Genomic DNA, 17,709 nt, shown 5'->3' with positions numbered 1-17,709 from the left:
GACTTTTTATAATAGTTGTCCTATCCATGCATAGAGTTGTTGCAAGGATAAAATGAAACAATGCATATGAAAAATATACAAAACTTGGTTATTATCCAGGGAAGCAGTTAAGCATAGGAACAGGTTTCATATATTCTTCCTTTTCTTCAAAAGAAATATAAACAAGAAAAGTGCAGAATATGAACTTGTATGCATTCAAAAAATTAAGTATAGCAGGATTCTGTCCCATCTCTATCAGGTGAAATTTCCTCTTATATTTCTAATTTATATTTTACCTATATTTTTACCTAACTTTTAAATTTAGCAACTATGTGCAAAATGTTTAGAACTGATAATTGGATGGATTATTTTTAGTAAAGAGTTCAGTTTTACTTGAACAAATTTAAGGAATATAAGTGACATACTTTTTCATATTATAGTGTCCTTTCTACAATGGCATAATATTAGAAATACACCAGAAATCTGCACATTCAAGATCCTCCCTACCCCGTTAAAAAACTCTACAATTTGCAAGAAGAAACCATGCAAATGGTTGCATATTCAACACAATCTAATTGTACAATGAACGATTTTTCTGAGAAGTTTGCTCACCCACCTACAGATGGCAGAACAATGTAGCAAATGGAAAAGAGGTGTGTTCTCATTGTACTTGCAAAAATCAAAGCAAAGGATTATATCTAAACTACCTTTGTGAGAATTGTATGAGGTCAGAGAAGGGAGAGTCAGGAAACGGAAAAAAGCCACTTTACTTTTTTGTGGATTTTGTTAGGTAAAATCCAGGGATCTTCTTTGTGTTGAAATATGTTGAGAATACCACTTAGACTGGAAGCTTGGTATTCAGTAAGTGCTATGAGCTGACTTTTCCTAAAATGTGTAAGGGAAGTTGCTTGTGTAAGTGGGCCAAAGGGATTTCACACATGGAACTTATTTGGGTTTTCCCATATTGTAGTCTTTCTACATGGGGAATTTAGATTTCTATGTGACTAAGGATTTGCAGATTTTCTACAGCTTGCTGTATTTTAAAGCAGGGAGAAGAAAAAGACAGTATCTTCCTAAATGGAGTTTTGTGGATCTCTTATGTCTTTACATTAACTAGTGCAATTGGTTTAAGACACATTAATTTTGGTGATGTATGCACAAGAAAAGATTTTCTAATTTGCTTCCCACTATTCAGATGGCCCTATAGATTGTGTAAACTCACTTCCATGTATGTTATGGTATGAATTCACAGGGTATTTGAAGGTATTAGTTAAAAATAAAGTGTGTTCTTACAAAGTGTTGTGTAAATTAAAAATGTATTAGTCAAATCAGATAAAAAAGCACAGAGGGTCTGGTATTAAGGCATTATTGCTCTGAGTTCTCTGAAAAAAAAAATCAACCTTTTTATGGTATAAAATATTTACCAATATTTTATCTGTTTGGGGGGTGTCTAAGTGACTGAAAGTATGACTCGCCTGTATTTAGTAATTTCTTTCTGGGTGGGACAGGAGCAAAAACAGTGGAAGTGGATTTAAATGGCCAAAATCAGAACAGGTAGTTTAAACCACAGACTACAGTCTGAGTCGGATGTGGGGGAGGAGTGAGGACAGCAAAGTGAGACAAGCTGCAGAGGGTGCCTGGGGGAGAAAGGGAAGTGGATGTTTGCAGCAACAGAACACGTTCCTGTGGTTAGCGAGGGCAAGCCTGCTTCTCAGGCATAACAGCCTCGCACCTGGCAACATTTTAGGCGGTTGGTTTGTGGGAGCTCCGAGCCCCCAGAAAACGACATCACCAACCCCTGAGCCCACTGAGTTTCGGTTTCCACGGATTGCAAATACAGTCAACTCTCTTTCAACGTGCATATGGTAGTAATAGCATCTATCACTTGCATAATAATGTGCAGGTATTTTTAGAAAGTGATTTTCCACAAAGTCACGCTTGTGATCCTGGCAAAGAGGCTCTAGGACTTCAGTACTGAATGAGTTTATCAGGTACCTTTCGAAACCACACTTGACTATCTGGTTGTGGGAAAAGACAAAGGAGAGGCAAAGAGACAAGCGCAGAAAAGAAAGCGTGTATCATTCATTCATCCTTTGTTCATCCATTCGGCGTTCTCTATGTGCCAGGACAAAGCAAACATCATCCCTGTCCACTTTCATGAAATGCATAGCCTCATACAGCAGAGCAATATTAAGCTAATAAACCCATAATACTCAATTACGAATTGTAAGAAGAGCGGTTAAGTGTTGATCAGGGAAAGCTTCTAAGGAAGCCATATTTCATCTAAGACTTCAGTAGTAATATGTACTCGAATCTACCGTAGGAGGTGCTGTTATCACCCACAGTCATTGTCCATGATCAGCACCCGTATTTTAGAGCGGAAGAAACAAAGTTGCTGAGACCTGGAACGCAAGTCCAGGCGCACGGTTCAGTAAGCAGCGCACCTGAACCAGGTATCCCGGCTTCGATGCGCCGGCTTCACCGCTGCCCACCGCGACCGCGCAGCTCAAGAGGATCACACAGCACTCTCTCAGGGCTCCAGTGCAGAGAAATCTGGAAAGCAACTTCCACCTCCCAGTCTCACATAGGTCGGCTTGACCCTCAAGCTGTACAAAGTACCAGAGTCAGCGTCCCTGCAGGTGATGCTATTGGTTATAAGCTCGGGGACTCTAAGGGCGCACGTTGTCTGAAAATATGCTTACGGGAAGGAGAGCCTCGCTGTAGGTGGCCCCTGAGCCAGAAGTCACCTGAAACCTGGAAATTCTCTTATCCCATTCAGACTGAGCCAGCCTTTATCTCCTTGTGATAGAGACCAAGGACAGTGAGTCAAGAGGGGGGGAAATTACTATACTATAGATGACACTTCCTGCGTGTAAGATTTTTTAATTGTGTTCAGCTATTTAGTGTAATTACACCTAATCACATAATTTCTGTAAATTGGTGAAGTGACATAATTTAAGTGTTTAACAAGAAATGTAGATTAAATAATTATAATGTATAGCTGCAATTTATGGATAATGATGGGCAAATTTTTTAAACTTTGCAAAATAGTGTAATTTGAACCTTCATGAAAATTTCTCACCATTTCAGTTTCCTATTTCTGACCAAGTGCAACAGCTTTGAAAGCTACCTAATGTAAACTTAGGGGCTTCTCTCTTTCTAGGACATCCTTAATATAGAGTATTCTTAGGAGACTAATGTGGTTTTAGCCTCTTCCCAGAAATCTAATATGAAATAAACTGCCTCAGAAGGAATTCAGAACTCCAGCTGTTTCTTGAGTAAAATGACCATTCCAATGTCAGAACACTGTAGAAATAAATGGTGACTTTGATCCTGGAGCTCTCATTCAGTTAAGTCAGGCAACACATATTTATCGGGGGCTGTTATGAATCATGTGTTCTGCCAGCTGAGTGCTGGACATCCTATAGAGAACAAGAGTCTAAGGGAGCCAAGAAAAGAGAGAGGATGCCCCACATTATCTTATCAAGAGAGCAACGAAGATAAGGGTCTTTCAACAGGGAGCTGATGTTGGTGATTTTTATGGGGCTTTGCAGGAGAGTGGTGAATGTCAAAGCCAGAAGGAGTAGCTTGGGAGGCAAGTTAGAGGTGAAAGGGAGAGACCACTTCTTTTAAGAAGTTTCATAGTGAAGTAGAAGAATGAATTCAGATAATTATTGAAAAGAGGTGTAGAGCTTAAGGGAGACTACTGTCCTCCCACACCCTCAATGGGACTGGTTTATTCAAATCCAGTTGGGAAATACAGTAATAGCAAGATTTTATCAAAAACATCCATGCCAGATTTTTCCCTGAACCATTATTTTCATTTATTCACCACTCCAATCCTGTGAGGTATTTGCTACTATTATTTCCACTGTACAGGTAAAGAAACTGAGGTTGAAGAAGTTAAGTATCTTACCCTGGATTGCTAGCTAGTAAGCAACAAGACTATAAAGAGCACCAGGTCTGTCTGACTGAGTCAGCATAAGCAGATTTTCTATAGGTAGAATTAAACATAAAAGGATGACAGCTTATAATCAAAGCTCCAGGTCCCTGGAAGTCTGGAGTAGATGGAGAAGTGAAAAGAGAAGACTCAATCATCCAAAGCAGAGCAGTACCATGTTAATAGAAGGGAGAGTTAAAAGTGGAAGTATAGATCCAAGTTGATAGATTCACTGGAAGAAGTCAGTGGTACTTTCATGCGATGGTTTCTATTTCTTTCTAAGTGCAAGGTCCTCTGATGATGGAGCAGAGATGAAGGAGCCAAGATTTCAGACTGAGAGGAAAATGGTGCATAGTCTGAACCATTGGGAAAAGAAGAAGGAGCTACTACAGAATTGCATTTGCTTGTTCTCCCTTCAGGACCAAGTATAGGTTATTGACAATGAGTTTAGTACAGATGTACAGACATGAAGGCCAAGAGCTGGATGAATACGCAGTTGTAGCTTTGCAAAGCAAGTGACAAAGGAGATTAAGGGCACTCGGAGAGCAAGAATACTGACTGGTACAGTGTGGTTATGGTCATAGGTAAACCTTAGACTTTAATCCTGAGAGGAAAGGAAGTGAAGCAAGGAGAGAGCCAATAGATAAGATGGAAGTAGAAGATCCTAAGGACTGGAACTTCTAGTGCAATCCATATTTAGATATGTTTGGGAATTGAGTGAGAGAACTGAAACATTCGAGTCTGTAGTTACAGTGAAGAATGGCTGAACTTATTATTTCAGAACTCAGTCAGAATGGAAATTGCCCCCATGTATTAGGAGAGAAGATAGCCCTAAAGGGTTCTATTTCTGAGAATATTTACTCTCATGGCTTCAGAGTTACATCAGTACCACAGTATATTTTCTGCCAATTCCTTAGAAAAGGAGTATACATTCAGGAGATATCCATGCTTACTAAACATGTTAAAACTAAAGTTAAGTTTTCTGACATGTGCTTACCATGAATAGCTGTAAAAAATGTTTTGTATGAGTTTTCGATGTCAGTAAGTTTTTGATAATGAAAGTATTTTATGTAAAAAGAAAAGCAAGTATGGCTAAGAGCCAAAACTGTACAAAAACTGGATTGATTAATCCCTGCTAATTGTGACCATATAATTTAAATTATGACAGAGTACATAATTATCAATGACTTAAAATTGATGTTTTCTAGAATTTAATCACTCAGCATATTTAAAGTGAACACAGACTCTATTTTTTAACTTCCATTATATTCTAATCCTTCAGAATTTGAACCATGGTCCATGTGCTGAAAATTGCTTCTTGGCAGATGATCACTCAAATGATGATGATTATTTTTATTGTGAACTTGATATTGGGGCTTTCAACTTGTAAGTCAGAGGAAGAAGGAATTATGAGGGGAAATGTGTCTGTGTGTGCTTACACATGCATAGGCGTTCACATGTGGGCATACGCAGGAGTGCATGTGTATGCTTGTAGGCCCTCTGGTATCATTCTCTGCAAAGAATTAGCAGTCATGAATTAATTACACACATTTTATTTATAAATGTAAATAAAAGGTAAAATTTGTTGAGTAACCATAACCATGTAACTCATTTGTGCCTGAATCGTGATGTGTAATCTGAGGATGGTCCACCTAAAAGTAGCTTCAAAAAAGTTATAAAATCATTGTTATCAGCAATGAGGAAATGCACAATTATTTTAATTTAAAATAACATTACCACAGTTCCCTACATTTCTTTCTTTCTTTATATGTCATGGTCACATTGACTACAAGGCAAGAAAGGAAAAAAAGGGCCTAACTGAAGAGAGTGTTTTTTTGAAAAGGAAAGAAATTACAGCTGCTTCTGTGTTTCCAAGGCAGACCGAGAAAAGTCATCATCGTTAAGATTGGGGCAAGAGAAGCTGCATGAGTGATCTTATTCATGGCTCTGTGTTTCACATAACCATATTGTTTCCTCTGAGTGGCTGAGAAAAAGAATGGCTCTTCCCTTTTCTGATAGCTCATTTGGAACATATAAAAGCCTTCCTCATCAGGTTGAGAAAATTACATCACTGATAAGTCAACCTTCTGTACCCTTTTGGATCCTAGTCTCTAGATAGAAAATGTGGCATTTTTTAGACATTAAGACTATTTTGGATTCTTTTGAATTCCTCTAAGAGCAACTGGATCTGATGCAATATGGTTTTTTCCCCTTATCTCCTGGGCTATGAAAAACTCTTTCATCATCATGGCATTCGAGTTGGCCAAGTCCCTGGAATAGGTCAGAAAAAGCTCCTACGGAGGTTTTTATATTACAGCATTGTTAGCTAAATTAATCCTTTTGCCTAGATTTTCTTCACTGAAGAGAAATTTTGTAAAGTTAATTGGAGTCTCAGGAAGAGAACGAACAAAAGGCAGAACTTCAGTGGGGTCAAACAGGCTTATTATCTCAAAACCAAAAAGATGAATTATAAGGGAGGATACTTGGCTTTTAACACAATTAAAGCCTGAGAGGAAACTTAATTTCATCTAGTCCATTCTTTTTTCCTCATGGTAAGAGAGTTCATGAACATTTCTAGAGGGATACATTTTTATCTATTACTCAGGATCTGCAGTGAGAGAAATTATATAGCTTTTCATGAAGTCTCAGGGTTTCAAGTATTTTGCTCAGTAACTTCTCCAGCTTAAATATCATGTTTGAAATTCTACCAAATTTTTGTCTAGTCTCTCCCAGACAAAAAACAAGTTGTCGTTTTTATTGTGAATTATTAGCCATCTTATTTGTCATAACCTTAAGCACACTCTTGACACTGAAAACATACTTCATTCTACTGTTTTTAAAAACTGATAACCCTTTCTCCATATAAGGTCTTGTTTATCCATTAAAACTACCTTCTTATGTATTTCATTTATTGATTGTCTATGTCTTAGATACACATAACTCCTCATTCCTTGCTAAATTGTTAAATATTAGACTTTTAGTGCAAATATTACATGTTTGTCTCATTATTATACACTGAACTAAATCTCTTGAGGAAGTAAAATTACATTTTAAAATTCATACCTATATATGTGTGTGTGTTTGTATGGTATATGTGTATATGATATCGTGTGTGTGTGTGTGTGTGTATGTGTGTGTGTGTGTTTGATACAGATTTGTATCATTGGCACCCTCTACCCTCTACTGAACTTGATCAGAAAGGATAATCTGTTAACTAGAAGGGAAAAAAAAAAAAAAGGTAATCTGTGAACTGGTTTTGCCACTAGATGGCACTGATCTGCCTTTGGAAGCTGCTAAGGACATTTGCCTAATTGAGAACAATTATTTTTTTTAATCAAAAACTGTATCACCTTTCTTAACCAATAAGCTTTTAAGTTTGCAATGAGTTTTAGTATTCACAAATATCTGATATTGTTTAGAGCAACCATAAAAAGTTAAGAGATCAAACAACTAATGAGTACTGCTCTTTTCTATACTAATATTTTTAATCCCTCCAACTTTATAGTATATACAGAAAAAGTAGAGTTCAACATTGAATCTAAACATTTTCAGCCTTGCCAGTCTTGATTAATATCTTCTAAAAAGGTAGCTATTCCTTTCTCCTGGCTTAAAGCAACTAGAGTTTTTGGTTCAATCGGGATTACTTTTTAGGAAGTTAATTTTTATCTAACACAAAGATGCATAACAAGAAAATGCTGTTATTTTTAAAAGACATTTTATTCCCTTCAAATTAAGATTCACTGTAAAGTATATCAAGAGAAATATTGGATATTTCCAATATTTTTGTCTCGCTTCAACCTTAATTTGCCCTCATGTGGAATAATGAAGGCTGGCAAATATGATATATCAAATTAGCTTAGGATATGACATGTCCATTAGATACCACAATGCTTCAGACTAAAGCAAGAATCTACATCAAGGTTCTAAACCCTGGAAGTGTGCATCAAAATTACCTGTGGCGCTTCTTAAAAGGAGAGAAACACAATCTCCACCACAGGTCTATTTATTCAATCAGAAACTGTTGGTTGGGTGCATGGTCATCTGTAGTGGTTAAAGGCTTTAAAGACCGCTCTGGGATGCAAACAGAGATAAGAACTACTGGTCTTCAAAGAGGAGGTTTGATTCAAGAGCATCATCTTATTTAAATATCCTGCACCATCGCTTAACACTCTGGAATCTGGAGCCAGCTTGCTCCCAGCATTTCCACTCCTTATCTCTGTGACCTAAAGCAAGTTCCTTATGGTGCTATGCTTCAGGCTTCTTGACGATTATAATGATGACAGTAAGAATATCCATGTTATATGAGGTCATCCTGAAGAATAATAGATCTAATCTATGTAAAATGATGGAAACTTAGTCCTCAATAGGGGAAAGCTATTATTATTATTATTATTATAATCAGTACTGTTGCAGACATATAGCTCTATTGTTGATAAGCTGTAAGTTTGTATAAATTTATTTTTTCTACTTTATTTTATTTATTTTTGCTATATTTTTATTTGTACTTTGGGTGAGAGTCACATGGATTAAAGTCCAAAGAGACAAGGTTGGGGAAAGTAAGGTAATGATTTTAAAAACACATAAAATCCTTATAAATTATTTCACATGCTTCTGGAGTCAATAGAAAATTGGTCACAGAAAATTCATTTATGGATAGTCAAGAATCGATTTGTCTTTTTCTTTTTTTTTCATTGTCATTTAAGATTTGCTCAGAACTCCCATTTATAAAAGTTTTAAAAAAGTAAATGTATTTCATGTATAAAGGATTTATATTCTCATACGATCATCAAGACATTAGGCCAATATCATGTAATTAAGACATAACTAAACTCTTCTTAAAAGAGGAATTTAGGAATTAAAACTTACTGAAACCTGAAGGTGGGAATGTTTGGATTCCATCCCAAACTTTTTGAGAGCACATATATTACAATATCTCATACTATTGTCTTGGGTGTCACCATCATAAATGGAATCCAAAGAGTATTCCACAATTTGCCTGAAATTATTTTTCTTTTTTTAATCTGGTGATTAAAGTTTCCCTCTTCCTTCAGGCTCAGCTCAACTCCAGAAATCCTCAGTGGGCCCCCAATCCATTTACTCTGAAGGCCATCACTCCCACCATTTGTAGGTATCTTAGGGTATCCTACTTTATAGTGCTATTTAAGATCGTTATATAGAGCTGTCACATCCCAGTTGGATTGTACACTTATTAAGAACAAAAAGCCATGACTGATATAACTTGGTATTTCCAGCCCCAGTATAATGTGCTTTTTGATAAAAAATTACCATGTTGATAGGAATTTTTTAGGCTAAATGGTGATGGGTATTAAAGAGGGCACTTGGTGTGATGAGCACTGGGTGTTGTATGTAAGTGATGAATCACTAAATTCTACTCCTGAAACCAATATTATACTATATGTTGACTAACTATAATGTAAATAAAAAATTGCCACACACACACACACACGAAATTTTTAGGATCTTCTTATAATCCTACATATGTTTATATTAATAAAACTGGCAAATTCTAGATTATTAAAATAACTGAGGCTTAGATAATCATTTTCATAGTTTACTTGATATGTTGGGCAAAAAGTGAGTAAATCTGGCATTTAGAATGAAACAAAATTCGAACCATCAGGATCATGGATATTTGATAATTGGAACCCTTGAAATAAGGTCAACATTAACCACCAATCCAGTAATAACAAAGATATTTTGGAAACAGTTCACATGCAGACAGAAAATGAACCAACTTCAGTTTATGTATGTATATGTATTTGTAGCTATATAATTTTAATGATTGACTATATATTTTCTGTGAATGTTGACATTACATGTGATATGGTGTCATATATCAAATATGGTTCCCTCTTTGTTTGGAAGTTTAACCAGTTATTGAAATTTTAAAAAGATTTATTTATTTATTTGAGAGAGAGCGAGAGCAAGCTGTGGCAGGGGGGTGCAGAGGGAGAGGGAGAGAGAGAATCTCAAGCAGACTCCCAGCTGAGCAAGGAGCCCAACATGGGGCTTGATCTCACAACCCTAAGATCATGACCTGAGCTGAAATCAGGAGTGGGACGCTTAACCAACTGAGCCACCCAGGCACCCCTAACCAGTTATTGAATTAAGTAGCTTTTTTAAAACCGTCTACAACCAAATGCATTTCTTGATAATTATTTTCCAGAATTGAGGCATTTTTAAAATGCAGAAAGAAAATAGAAAGGCTTATTTTGATTTTACAAATTATAGGAGCAAAGTATGTTTTTGATATTTATCAAGGAGTTAATTGAGTGATTCATTTGCTGTTTCATCGTTATATTGTTATAGCATGTTGATGTGTGATTTAGTTTCCATTAAGTGTTGCTAGAAGATTAATCTAGTTTAAGATGCTGAATAGGCAAGCAAAATGTTTGCTCACTGCAAGCATTTTTATAATTAACTTAGCAGCACAGATAAATAAAGAGGTAATCTTATAGTAACACAGAGGACATGATATGACTGGTGTCTGAAGAAATACATCTTAAATAGCGATTCATTGATATATATAAATGGATTTTTGTAGGGGGAAGAAAGGGCTCTAGCTTGATGTTTAACGATGACATGTCAAAACTTGCAGTATTTTTCAATTTACATGGCCAAAAAAAGGTTGAAGGCAATAAGATACATGTTAAATAGTGCAATACATTACTGATTTATAATGGCAAATGTGTGAGTGGGTATATTATTATAAAATCATTTGTGCCTTTCCATATGCAGGAAGACCACTATTCCATCCTAAAAATTATAGATCAGGTTTGAGAAAAGAAGATATTTTATTTAAATTCCTACATTTCTGAAGTTTGTCTCCTTTTTTGAAGTGGAAACTAGGTCTCCAAATCTGCAAGTACTGTTAAATGTATAGTGAGACTTCTATCATGGGAAACTATAAGTAAAGCACACCCAGACACACCTTGGATTCCAATTTATGTGTTGAAATCCCAAGACAGATTTCCAGAAACAAAAAATATTATCTGGAGAATCAGCAAAGTAAGCAAATGACCCTCTTGGGATATCGGTCTTCTGAAACCAGATGCAAAGTGGAGAGAGATTGTAGTCAAGTAGAATCTTTTCTCTGACCTTTGCTTATTCCTTTGGACCCCTGATGACTATGCATACTCCCGAATTATACTTCATTTTCCTGTACCAATAATAATAGTTGGCACTTATATAGTGCTTGGTTTGGGCCAAACACTATTCTTAGTGTTTTACAGCTATTAGAACACTTAACTTTATAAGGTCCACATGGGTGGTATTATTTTCACAATCACATTTTACAGATACACAAACTGAGGCAAAGAGAATAACCAATATGATGAAGATCACATAGCTGTATAAGTGATAAAGCCAGAATTCAAACAAAGGAAGTCTGTTCTCGAGACTGCTCAAAACCAATATTTGAAACCACCAAAACACACCAGCAAACAGATCCTAATCTTATTTATATTCTGTGAATGCAAAGAAACCAAAAAAGTTTGTATACAGAATGCTATCTCCTCCTTTTAATTTCATGTTTTATTCCTTGCTTGCATTGATCTAAAAATGAAATTTGAGTCCATTTATTCAGCTTCAGAAAATCAGGAACCAGATCTCATATTTTATATGTACAGAAATGCCTTCTGGCTCCACAACCAGAGGAGGTTAGTGCTAGATGTTAGCAATTACACTTAAATGAGACTCGTTTCAAACAAAGTCAAAATTAAGGAATCTGATTTGGCAAAGTGTCGCGTTTTTAGAAGTCTTGTATTCTCTCCAAACCACCTTGTCCTCGGGGAATTCATTACCTTACAAGTAGGCTTGTGGCAGGTCGAGTTCAAATTGGTATTTTGACTGTGTAAATGCAGACTCTCAGTAGTTGTGATTTTCAGTTGGGTAAATACTTTAGATAAACAGCTTCATTATTTTTTCTGTATAACTGAGGATAATTGTATAAATTATAACTAAATTCTGTATAAACTGTGATCTCCTTGTAATTACCTCAATTAATGTTTTTAATTGACATAATGATTCACTTTTTAGCTTAATACCTGAGGCATTTCCATTAACTCTCTGCCGTGAAACATATATTGCAATTGCTCGTGGTGTGTATGTCCCACGGACTTGTTTGCAGCTTAAGTAGATATAGAAGCCTCTTGACTTACAAACTGGTGGGTTCTAAAAGGTTATTGTCCTCCCTTTATAAGCCCAAAGTAACATCATTTAAGTGTGTACTTTCACTACCTGTTAGAGACAAGACAAAAAAGACAAATAGTAGAATGTGTGTTATTCTGTAGGTTAAAGAATTTTCTTAAACTTTGAAGGTAAAATTCCTCATTCATTCTATGTAGTGTTCTGATCTTATATTGAGGATCATGAAGACAAACTCCTCCAGAAGCGGGTATAAAAGGGAAAAATTAATGAAACTAGAAGTTTAACAGATCCACCACCATATCATGGCTTCCTGATTGCCCAGCTCATGTGAATACATGAGAAAAGAAATCAGTTCCTTTTGGCCAAAATTGAAAGTACCTAGGAACAAAGAACCCTTTGTATTAATCCAGAAAAAAAATGGTCTGAAGACAGAGTGCAAATAGAGGAGTCTTAAAAAATTCTATTACTCAGAGAAACTCTAGTTTTCTGGTTGGTCTGAGGCAACTTCCCTGACTGCCCTGAAACTCTCTTCTGGTCATTGATTTCCTTTACAAACGAAAGACAAACCTACAGACTAGCACATTGACTAGGAAATGTCAGAATTAGAAAAAATAGAGGCAAATTCAGATATTGGTATATACAAGGACACAAATGACACAGTAGGAACAGTGACATGAGAGGTTAAAAAGTTGGGTGATACTGAATCATGAGCCTCCCTAGACATCTACAGTGGAAAATATGTTATTTTCCTTGGGTCAATTCTGTCCTGTCAACATTCTGTTATCTTGAGTCTTTTATATTCCTAAGAAGGACTAAACCCCAAGGAGAATACATTTATGGTTGAAAAGCCCATGCTAAAAATAAGGTGAGTAGTAAGAGGAGGATGTTTGCACTTTCATAAAAGCATCTAATTCTTTTTGAAAAGATGTTAGGTCTTTGTATTAAGACCTACTCTGTTAATGAATCATGTCTAACAATGGTTTAAATCTGAGATCAAAAGATTAATTTTGTGAGCATTTCTTCTGAGATGATAAACAACGTCTTCTACCCATTAAATAAAAATTTAAATACTGTGGATGTTGTATGAATGGGAAATGGATTTTCTGAGTTCTTAGATTTAAAGTGTAGAACTGAACCTTGGTAATACTACTCTGATGGGTAGTATTTTTGGAAATGCTATTTGTGGGTAGTGTTTTTGAAAATAAAATACATTTATGAAAATGGTGATTCCACTCACTCACATGCTTTCCACTGCAATCTATATGCCAATGACTCCAAAATTCACTCTGTGCAGTGGTGTCCATTACCTGTTGGAGTAGATGACTCATGAGTTGTGGCAAATGCGTCAAAATTGGCTAGGAAGTAAGAAACGGGACTGATGACAAAGGTATGAAGGGTGGTATGATTGGAAACCTTGAATTGTTATTGTGCCAGTCAACATATTTAAGTGATATAAGCCAGCGTCCTCAGTTGTATAATTGCAGAGCAGAGACGGGGGATTTAGCACTGATCTAATGTGGGGATGCTACTAGGCAGCTCCAGTGGAATGACAGAGGTGCAGAGTAATCACGGATACTGGTATGAGAGCAGTACAGATGGTAGATCAGGCCTTTGGAAGGCAGAGGAACAGGGAAGATCAGGAGGAAGTTGACTGAGATAAGATGAAGAAGGCAAGAGCCTGGATATCTGGATGAGATCAAGTGGCAGTACAGGGTGAAAGAAAGAATGGGGAAAATAAGAAGTTCGAACTATTCCCCATCATTCTCCTTGCCATATAAACTGTGGTGAGGATCAAGTCTGATTGTACCTGTTAAAAGTTTAGAGGAGTCCCTGGCACATGGTCAGCACTCAGTCAATTCTCTCCACTAGTGGTGGTGGTAGTGGTGATGGTTTTAGTAGTAGTAGTGATAGTAATCGTGGTATTATACCACCTTTCCTAGACTATGGCAATAACTTATTTTTTCTTCCTTTGGAACCTAACTTCTGGTGCATCCCCCACACTGCCACCATAACCTTCTCCCTAAAACCTTTCTGAGCTAACTATTAACTTCCTGTTGACTGAATAAATCAGAATTATTTAACCAGGTATAAAAGAACCGTCTGCCTTTACCCTAGCCTTTCTATGTCCACACACTTGAGTTGAGGGATTAAGCAGGTAAAAGATCATTAGATACAACCATATTGTGTTTCCCATCACTTCATAACAGAGTAAGCAATCACATGACTACTCCAAGTCTGGTTTCTCAGATTGGAAATTATTTTGTGTGCCTGTGTGCATTTATGTGTGGTGTGTATGCTTGCATATTCAACATAAAGAAAATAACACATTCAGTTAGCTAGATTATCTCAGTGTACTTTTGCTCTGGTCTCACACTTTTTTTTCTCATACTTTTGTTATAGATAGAGACTTAGGAAAATAGTTTGTTAGTTAAACAAACTGCATACTTATGTTATTCAGTGGTACAAGTTGAAAAGTTAATATTGATTCTTAACTCTTTCTACATAGTACAGTATCAGTAGATTGACTAATTTAGAAATAGCTTCAGTTCTCTTCAATCTGTGTGATAGTTATGTTCTGTGTATTCAAATTTAAATGTGTGAAATTAATCTGTCAAATTTATAATCAATGAGCATCCATAAACCTTTTTAGTTGATGAATTACATGGTAAAGGCAAGAGAACAGAAAAGGGAAATATAATTTGTCTAGACATTGTGCAGATTTTTTTTCCTCTATGACTTTCTGGCATGGTTTAAGTATTAAATGAAAGTAAACCCAACAGTTTAATGGGATACTTCCATTTCTGGTGAGCAGTCCTGCAATTCAAAAGGAAGAAATGCAGCAAAAGGAAGATCTAGCAGGAGGATGCTCCGTTCAAAATTACCTTGTCAGGATTTTTGTGTAATGGAATTAACTCGGCAGGGGCAGAGGAATGCTTAAAATGGCAGCTAGCTTCTTCTTGTTGCAAAGACATATGTCTTGATTTGTAATTACCAGAAAAACAGGTTGCACATACTGTACTTTAAATGATTTTCCCAGAAATGGGAACTAGTACAGACGTGTATGCAAAGGGCACACCACACTCTCCTTTTAATTTCCCATAAGTTTTGTTTGTTTTTTGTTTGGTTGTTTTTGTTTTTTTGTTTTTTCGGGTTTTTTTTGTAAAGCAGAACCCTTTAATTAGAAATAATCACTGGATAGTTAGTTAGCTTTTATATAGCTTTGTTGAAAAAACAAAGTCATTGAAAAAACAAAGTCAAGATGTAAAAATAGACCTCATCTTCAAACAGCTGAATTGAACAGGAATGAAATGAATACTTACCAAAAATCATATATGGAAAGAATTATAAGAAATGTTATCCTAAAATAATTGGGAACTTAAAGGAACCAAAAACTTGATTTTGTAAAAGTAAAATCTCTTTTTGGCCTTCACTTTACCATTATTCAAAATCAAACAAACAAATTAAAAACAGCAACAACAAAAAGGATTTTGCTTAATGTGAAGAACGTAGCCAGAAATCTATGGGCTGCTTAATTACTATCCACTATATAGGCTATTTAAATTTGAATGAGATTTTGACGTTTAAAAGAATATCAATTTATACACTTGATCTTTCATTTTTTTTTAATTTTTAATTTTTTTTAACAAAAGGGTCTTTATATGAAAAAAGCCAAAGGGGCTTCTGGGGCGACAGGACAGGCAGGCCAGCTTCTCAGGGCTCAGGGACATTTGGGCAGATGCGATGAGTCCTCTGTGTCAACCTGGGCTGTTTCCAGGAGAGGTGGCATGGCTCAAAGACGGGATAAGCTTCAGGGGCCTCAGCTTCCAGGAATTCTGGAACAGGCTCCTCCTTGGACAGCATTGAGAGTTCATCACTGCTGCCTGCAATTATGCCCCCAGGATCTCTCTCTTGGCCCAGCCTCGGGGGCTGAGAACCCTGTGGGACCTCTGCCAGTGGTCCCACAGGTGACACAGGGTGGCTGGGCAGGGGGTGCCTCCAGGGCTGGGCTCGGTGCACTTCTGCAGGGAGCCTTCCGAATGGAAACTCTGGTTACTGTTCTCATCATTGAGATCTGGCAGGATGAGGAGGCCACCCCCTTGGGGACTGGCACCCATGCCCTGCCGCTCCAGGCCTCAGTATCTCTCAGCCCTGCCACTTCCCCTTTGTCGCTCCTCCTCCTGGGGTCCACCACTGGCACCTTGAACCTAAATGAAGGGAAGTGTCACCCACAGTCACCCAGTGCTTCTCCCATCTCCAGACCTTCTTGATGGTCTCCATCAGCTACTTGATGTCATCCTTGGCTAGGCTCTGGGTCACGGCTCAAAAGTCCAGCTGCCCATGCTGTAGGGGCGGGGGCCAGGGCTGGTCCACCTCCAGTCCCTCGGACTCAGGCTTGGTGACAGGCCCGGGCACCACTCTCTCAGCCTGCTGTCCCTCCTGCTGTTGGCCCAGCCTTCCCTTTATAGCTGATCTTTTTAAAGTAAACCACTCCATAAAGTTGAGTGACCATTTTTTTTTAATTTTATTATGTTATGTAAATCACCATACATTACATCATTACTTTTTGATGTAGTGTTCCATGATTCATTGTTTGCGTATAACACCAGTGCTCCATTCAATACATGCCCTCTTTAATACCCATCACCAGGCTAACCCATCCCCCACTCCCCTCTCCTCTAGAACCCTCAGTTTGTTTCTCAGAGTCCATAGTCTCTCATGGTTCGTCTCCCCCTCCGATTTCTCCCCCTTCATTTTTCCCTTCCTACTATCTTCTTTTTTTAAAGATATAATGTATTATTTGTTTCAGAGGTACAGGTCTGTGATTGAACAGTCTTACCCAATTCATAGCACTCACCATAGCACACACCCTCCCCAATGTCTGTCACCCATCCACCCCATCCCTCCCACCCCCCAGCACTCTAGCAATCCTCAGTTTGTTTCCTGAGATTAAAAATTCCTCATATCAGTGAGATCATATGATACATGTCGTTCTCTGATTGACTTATTTCACTCAGGATAATACCCTCCAATCCCATCCATGTCGTTGCAAATGGCAAGTTTTCATTCCTTTTGATGGCTGCATAATATTCCATTGTATATATACACCACATCTTCTTTATCCATTCATCTGCTGATGGACATCTTGTCTCTTTCCATAGTTTGGCTATTGTGGACATTGCTGCTATAAACATCAGGGTGCATGTACCCCTTTGGATCACTACATTTGTATCTTTGGGGTAAATACCCAGTAGTGAAGTTGCTGGGTCATATGGTAGCTCTATTTTCAACTTTTTGAGGAACCTCCACACTGTTTTCCAGAGTGGCTGCACCAGCTTGCATTCCCACCAACAGTATAGGAGGGTTCCCCTGTCTCCACATCCCCACCAACATCTGTCATTTCCTGACTTGTTAATTTTAGCCATTCTGACTGGTGTGAGGTGGTATCCCATTGAGGTTTTGATTTGGATTTCCCTGATGCCGAGCGACATTGAGCACTTTTTCATGTGTCTGTTGGCCATTTGGATGTCTTCTTTGGAAAAATGTCTGTTCATGTCTTCTGCCCATTTCTTGATTGGATTATTTGTTCTTTGGGTGTTGAGTTTGATAAGTTCTTTATAGAT

The 17,709-nt window shown here is 37.3% G+C and overlaps 1 protein-coding gene and 1 pseudogene across 5 annotated transcripts in view; one reads left to right on the top strand and one right to left on the bottom strand.

The window, feature by feature from the left end:
- ROBO1 (roundabout guidance receptor 1) overlaps window positions 1-17,709 on the top strand; it is a 1,118,917-nt gene that overhangs the window by 392,029 nt on the left and 709,179 nt on the right. The gene's annotated exons all lie outside the window — the stretch shown is intronic.
- Window positions 15,807-17,709, bottom strand: part of LOC118528424 (B-cell CLL/lymphoma 7 protein family member C pseudogene) — a 34,702-nt pseudogene continuing 32,799 nt past the window's right edge.

This window comes from Halichoerus grypus, chromosome 1 (genome assembly GCF_964656455.1).
Source record: "Halichoerus grypus chromosome 1, mHalGry1.hap1.1, whole genome shotgun sequence".
NCBI classification, from domain to species: domain Eukaryota; kingdom Metazoa; phylum Chordata; class Mammalia; order Carnivora; family Phocidae; genus Halichoerus; species Halichoerus grypus.
Note: the sequence above shows the minus strand (reverse complement) of the source record. Positions and strands in the feature narration are given on the sequence as shown.